Consider the following 7,269-nt stretch of genomic DNA (forward strand, 5'->3'; position numbering starts at 1 on the left):
ATATAGAAAACAATGTTGCTGCACAGGTTTGATAATCAAATCATGGTAAAATTCATCATTCTATGTTCCTCGGAGTCACACTTCCTTGTCTAGGTATTTTATTTTATAATTGTAGGTGATACACTTCGTAAATTTAACCTCCACTCCTAGAAGACATACCTTCCGGTCGAGTCGTTCCCCTTGACCCCTAGAAGACATTTCTTCCTATCGATTCGTTCCCCTTGACTTATAGAAGACGTACCTTCCAGTCGATTCGTTCCCCTTGATTCCTAGAAGATGTACCTCCTAGTTGAGTCAGCCCCCTTGATTCCTAGAAGATGTACTTTCTGGTTGAGTCATTCCCATTGATTCCTAGAAGATGTACTTCCTAGTCATGTCATTCCCCTTGATCCTAGAAAATGTACTTTATGGTCGAGTCATTCCCCTTGATTTCTAGAAGATGTACTTCCTAGTCGAGTTAGTCCCCTTGATTCCTAGAAGATATACTTCCTGGTCAAGTCAGTCCCCTTGATTTCTAGAAGATATACTTCCTAGTCGAGTCAGTCCCCTTAATTCCTAGAAGATATACTTCCTGGTCGAGTCATTCCCCTTGATTCCTAAAGATGTACTTCCTAGTCGAGTCAGTCCCCTTGATTCCAAGAAGATGTACTTCTTGGTTGAGTCATTCCCCTTTATTCCTAGAAGATGTACTTCCTGGTCGAGTCAGTCCCCTTGATTACTAAAAGATGTACTTCCTGGTCGAGTCAGTCCCCTTGATTCCAAGAAGATGTACTTCTTGGTCGAGTCATTCCCCTTGATTCCTAGAAGATGTACTTCCTGGTCGAGTCAGTCCCCTTGATTCCTAGAAGATGTACTTTTTGGTCGAGTCAATCCCCTTGATTCCTAGAAGATGTACTTCCTAGTCGAGTCAGTTCCCTTGATTCCTATAAAATGTACTTTCTAGTCGAGCTATTCCCTTTGACTCATAGAAAATGTACTTTCTAGTCGAATCATTCCAATTAATCCCTAGAAGATGCATTTCCTTGTTTGAGTTTTTCAAGTAGTTATGATATAACTTTCACAAATGTCCTCTGATGATAAACTGGGGCAAAAAAAACTAATTCCTGTTGTTTGGAACTTTACTTTTCTGGCAAATGAAATCTCTCTTTATAATAATCTTTGTTTGTAATAATTTTCTTTCTAATTTTGATGTGATTTCAGGAGTCCGCTTAAAAAACAGGGTGAAGAAGTTGAAAGTCAACAACAAGGTAAAGAAATTGAAAGTAAACAGACTGAAGAAATAACAATTCAGGAGTCCGTCTGAAGAACAGGGTGAAGAAATTGAAATCTAAGTAACAAAAAGATGAAATGGCAAGTCAAGAACCCGCCTGAAGAACAGGGCGATGAAATAAAAAGTCAAGCAACAAGGTGAAGAAATTGAAAGCCAAGCAACAAGGTGATGAAATTGCAAGTCAGGAGCCCACCTGGAGAGCGGGGTGATGAAACTCAAGTCAAGAGTCCAAAAGAAGCAGCATAGATAGGATTTTTGTAATTTTATTTATGTTATAACTTGTAATTTTCATTTTTTATGTAATATTAAAGCCGCGGATCGAAACCTCGAGTGGACCTCACTCGACTCTTCAATTCGGTATAGTCCCTCTCCTTCCAACCCTTTGAGATACTTGTGATTTGATTCCATCATAACTTGGGTAGGTAGGATGTCCTAAGTCAAAACTCGGTTGCCCTCCTTCCTTCTGTTTTCTTCTTTTGAATAACAAGCGGGACAAAATTCTGTCTCGTTGTCTACTTTTATCTAAAAATACTTTGTGTTTATATCCAAAAGGGGTATGATGTAGACACATAATTTTGTCCCTCTAAAATTATTTTTATTATTTACACCGTCTTACCATGTACCCTAACCCCATTTCATAATTTTTCCACAAAATGACAAAATAATAACCAACTCTAAACAAATTTTATTCCTAAATTCTCACGTAATCCCAATTTCAAATTTTGACACATCACCACCTCACCCCGTACCCCCACATACCCCAAGTACCCTACCCCTACCTCTACCTTACCCATATGGTCCCTATCTCACTAACAAACCCACCAGATTCACACATATAGAGAGGGCAACAGATTCCCACAATAGAGGGGAGAATTCCATTTTTTTGGACACAAGACACCACTCCATTTTTTCCACTCACAAATAACAATCATAGAAACTCATAGACAGACGCACATAGCCATCAATATACATACAATTATCGATCGAGAGATTAGAGAGCAAAATAGATGGAGAGAAAGCTTAGAGAGACTGATCAGAATTGAGAAATACAGACGAGGGATAGAGTGATCAGTTGAAAAAAAGGGGTGAATAGAATCGGAGAAAATGTTTTTCGACAAAGCTTGTGACGGAATCGCTAATTTCACCGGCTACCAAACGGCTTAAAACCCTCCCCTGTTGAAACCTCCCTACCAAAAAATACCGAAATCATCCGGCCCAACCACCGCAATTGCATTTGAAACCATCCACGCCAAATCACCAACAAAACGGCCTTCTGAATTGGTTTCCGGCAAAGTTGCATAAAAAATGTGTACGGGTCCTTTGTGTTTCTCAATTTTGGTTTCAGATTAGCAAAAATAAAACAAAAGGTCAAATCAAAGTCGGGTTTGTTCGTTTATTGAGGTTTGATTTGGAATTTCGGTCGTGGTTCTAGTCAAAAGGATCATTTCAATTGAAAGCGGCTTTAAGGTTCAATTCTTCAACTATTTTCCTTTATTTTATCTTAAATTTGGTAAATTGCCGTTGATGCTTATGTGTTTGATGATTGAGATTAGGTGATTTGATTGATGTTTGATATTGTTCATGTGAAAATTTGTGTGTTTATCATGCTGTAATTATCATTGTGTGTACGCCGTTGGTTTGAATTCTGATTTGGAAAACTGAATTGGTAGTTGAAGAGTTAAGTTAATCATTGATCGAAAAATGAAATTTGGGGGCGGGAATTGAAAATTGATAAAGATGAATGCTGGTGATTTTGATTCATTGTTGATAATTTAATTCGAAATAAGAATTGATATATTTAAACGCAATAGTATCATGATAGGTTGAAACAGATAGGCAAACATAGGTTGGGTAGGTAAAGTTTAGGACTCGTGGTTTTGTCGAATGTTTGAAATTTTATTGAATGATTTTATTTTCTCGCACTTAAAAATGTATTCATTTAGTCGGGGAATGTCCTGAGGTCATTTGTATTTATTCATCGGGGAATGCCTCAAAATATCTTGTACCCGGAGGACGTTGGTGATGAAGGTCCGAGGCATTGGGTAGAGCATAATCTAGAATTAGTTTAGAAGAGGATTTACATTTTCGTATTTTTCTATTTTTGAGACTGTAAAATTCGGACTGGACATTATTTTGGTTTTGAATTTTTCTTTGATTTGTTTGTTTGCTTGGTTTGTGTGTTTTGTTTGGTTTATGCATTCTATAGTGTCATGCTAGCGGATACACTCTACAGAGCGACCTTGGTCGAACCACGAGATCGAGGGGTGCCTAACACCTTCCCTTCGCTCAACAAAATTACTTAGTCGGAATCTCTGTTTACATATCAGTTTTAGAGTCAAACTATTTTGAAAAAAGATTTTCAAAGGCGACTTGGCACACTCGATTTATGTCAAGTGGCGATTCTGAACTTAATTGCAAAAGATCCTTTTCAAAATAAAATTTTCATCTTTATCACTTAAATAAATAAAAACCCTTTTCGAACTTAAAATCAATATTTTTTTTGGTAAAAAATGGGTGTGACAATCCTCATCTCGATAAAGAGGACCATGGATGAGATTTTGAAGCATGAGTTTAGGCCTGATCCGGGAGGGGTGAAAGAAGTTGATAAAATCATCACTACCTTGTTGCCACTTAATTCTATGCTGACAATAAGCACAACCCCGCTTGAGATTTTTCCAAATGAAGGAACCTAGGACAAAAGGCCTATAGTGAGCCGGATTACGGGCTCAATGGTGTGGATATTTATTTGCATCACACTATCCCAAAGGGTATCATTGTAATGGAAGAGTCTCTAGGTCGTTGAAGATTGAATAGCTTTATTTTTGGTGTGAAGTGGCCTAGCTAACAAGATGGACTTTCTTGTGGGCTAGAGTAAAACCCCAATAGAAATTAAGTTCGTACTGATCTATCTTGTGAATTATATTAGCAAGAAGCTAAAGAATCTGCATGATATGAGTCGGGTGAGCATTTAACGTAGAGCACTTTTATACCAACTGAGGATAGCAAGTTTGCCTTCCACCTTGCCACCCTATGTTTAAAGTTATCCAATAGAAATTAGAAATCCTCTTTACGAGGCTTGCTACCCGTAATTGGGTAGACCAAGTACTTCCAAAATTTGTCTCCTTCCCTGATGGCAAGAGCTTCCTGCGTAATTGATTTATTCATAGTAGAGGTATTTGTGGAAAAGAAAATTCTTGACCTGTTAAAATTATTTCTTTAGCTCGATACAAAGGAGAAGTGAGCCATGATGGTAAATATATTTACGTAAGTTGTAAGTGTAATTTCCCCACAAAGGATGACATCATCCATAAAAAATAGGTAGGAGATAAGAGGCCCTCACAGAGCAACTTTAAGAGGGAGGAGGTGCAAAGGAGGTAGTCGACTGCCACATCAATCCTTCTTGAAAGTCATCCCATTCATTGTATAAAAGTGTATGACGATAACGGGTCACCTTATCGAATACCTCGAGTAGGGGCGAAAAAAGTGGTGGGGAAACCATTAAGCAAAATAGACACCGAAGTAGAGAAAATACAAGACATGATCAACTTTATCAAATTCCTTAAAAAGTTGAAGAATAAAAGAGTGTCGTGTATAAAGGACCACTCAAGATGACCAAAAAAAATATATTTAAAGTCGATCTTAAGCAATTTGAAGTTCTTTTAACCCTTAGTGTTCTTAAAGGAGTGAAGGATCTGCTGTACAACAATAGCACTATCAAAAGCGTGCCACCTAGCAAGAAAACTGGATTGGTTGGACCTATCAATTGATGCAGAAGAGAGGTTTAATAGGGTTAACCAGAACTTTGGCAATGATTTTGTAAATGGAATTACAAAGATTTATAGGACGAAATTGACCTATCGAGGCTGCCGAACAGGACATAGGAACCAAACAAATATTGGTCCTATTTATCGCAGGAGGAATCTCCTAAATGGTGAACATAAAAGTACAAAAATTCAACACAGACCCACCAACTATATATATTTTAGTAAAAGTAGAGGTGCAAGCCATCAGGCCCCATGCACTTTGAAGGGTTTGAATGAGTGCACTGCCAGAAGCAATTCATGCAAGGTTAAACAACTATCCAAGAATGCATGGGACGAGAGATAGACCATATGAGATAGTATAGATTAATGTTAAAACGGGCTGTTAAATAGATCAGTTGTATATAAGTCTTCATAGAAGTGCATGATGTGACCTTTAAGATCCGTTATCCAACAACCAAGTCAGTCTCTTAGGGAAAGAACACAATTTCTTCTCCTACGATTTAAGACTGAAAGATGAAAGAACATAGTATTCAGTTCCCTATTATTTAACCAAGTGAAATGAGATTTGAGCTTTCAAAAATCATTTTCCTATTGGCGGATGCCTTGATAATCACAGAGAAGCTCCCATTCAATGTTTTAAAGGAAACTACTAGTAGGGTAATGAATTGAAGCTTGCAAGCCCCCAAGTCTGGATAAGAGTGTTTTATTTTTGATGAAAATAAGTCCAAAAACTTGTTCCAGATGGAAGCTTCGTCTTGAAAGTGAGAAATGGAATGAAATAGGGAGTGGCACATATCATTCCAAGCCTTAAGCACCAGATCTAGAAATTGATGGTAAACACCCAAATAGATTTCATGCGAAAAGGCTTATTTGTGAGGTGAAGAAGAGGTGTAAGTTATAGTAGGAGAAGTCAATGGTCCTAATGGACACCGGGTAAATGCTTAACACATGTATTAAAATAGAGTTCGAGCCAAGCAACATTAGTGTTTACACGGTCAAGTCTTTCCAGAATCATGCCTTTATGCCTCCTATGGTTTGACCAAGTGAATTTACTTTCAGTAAAACCTAGGTCAATCAAACCACGATGATCTAAGAAGTTCAAAAACCTACTAATTCTGGATTGAGATAGGTTTTGACCCCCAAACTTTTCCATGGAGCCTAGCTATCTCGTTAAAATTGCCTTCAAGAAGCTACGGGTCATTGTGTGAGTCTGAAATTTTCACAATCCAATTTATGAGTCATGATGCACCTACCGATTCCCACCAGTAGGTAAGCCAATATCATAACCTGGAGCTAACATAATGGGTTAATCCGGTTAGAAAGGCCCAATATAGGCAAAATTCTAGAACATTCATTATAAATACAAGAGTCCTAGATAGAATAAACTGTCATACAAGATACCAATCCTAAAACTTGATAGAGCTAGTACAAGAGAAACTAATGGTATTAATACACTCCAAGTCTAGAATATTTAATACATCTAGACTGAACACATGAGATGGAAGGAAATCGAGCAACTCAAACTCCAAGCGCTTACTCTTTCTTCGAGAATCAATCACTGCACGAACCACGATCAACGACAATAGCTACTACTCTGTATGTACTGAAAAGGTATAGAAGTGTAGTATGAGTACCAAAACAACAGGTACTCAGTAGGCATCATCGATCGACTGAGCACAATCATGATATAAGAATGATAAAGTGTAAGATAATCATAACTAAGTCAAGATACAGAATCGAACTTGAATCGTCTCCATCATAACTGTATATAATAAGTAAGTAGTTTGGAATAACAATATAACTTAAGGTACCAACACTTGTTAATATTGCTAAACATCACAAGTATGAAATATGAGAATCACAATATAGTATAAGATGGTAATGCATGCCAATATCGGCGTACATAACATGTATTAAGCATCAGAATAACAATATAATATAAGGCGTCAACGCATGCCAATATCGCCATATATAAGAAATAAATAATTCGAAATCGTAAGGCCACACAAGTACAATCACAAGCAAACCCAAGTAAAAAAAAAGTCAGCGCCCATACACCAACTAGTGCATAAGTAAAGGAACCCATCACGGCGTCCCATACCACTGGAGAGTACACCTAAGACAGCATAAAATAAAGAACCCATCATAGCGTCCCATACCATCGGAGGGCACATCAAAGGATCAAATCATCAATATATATATATATATATATATATATATATATATATATTGATG

At 37.4% G+C, this 7,269-nt stretch overlaps 1 long non-coding RNA gene across 1 annotated transcript in view; it reads left to right on the plus strand.

The window, feature by feature from the left end:
- Positions 1 to 2,084: 2,084 nt before the first annotated feature.
- LOC124886465 overlaps positions 2,085 to 7,269 on the plus strand; it is a 12,347-nt gene continuing 7,162 nt past the window's right edge. Inside the window, exon 1 of the long non-coding RNA XR_007043712.1 lies at positions 2,085 to 2,737. This is a non-coding gene — a long non-coding RNA (uncharacterized LOC124886465). The remainder of the gene's footprint in view (positions 2,738 to 7,269) is intronic.

This window comes from Capsicum annuum, chromosome 1, assembly GCF_002878395.1.
Source record: "Capsicum annuum cultivar UCD-10X-F1 chromosome 1, UCD10Xv1.1, whole genome shotgun sequence".
Taxonomy (NCBI): Eukaryota; Viridiplantae; Streptophyta; class Magnoliopsida; order Solanales; family Solanaceae; genus Capsicum; species Capsicum annuum.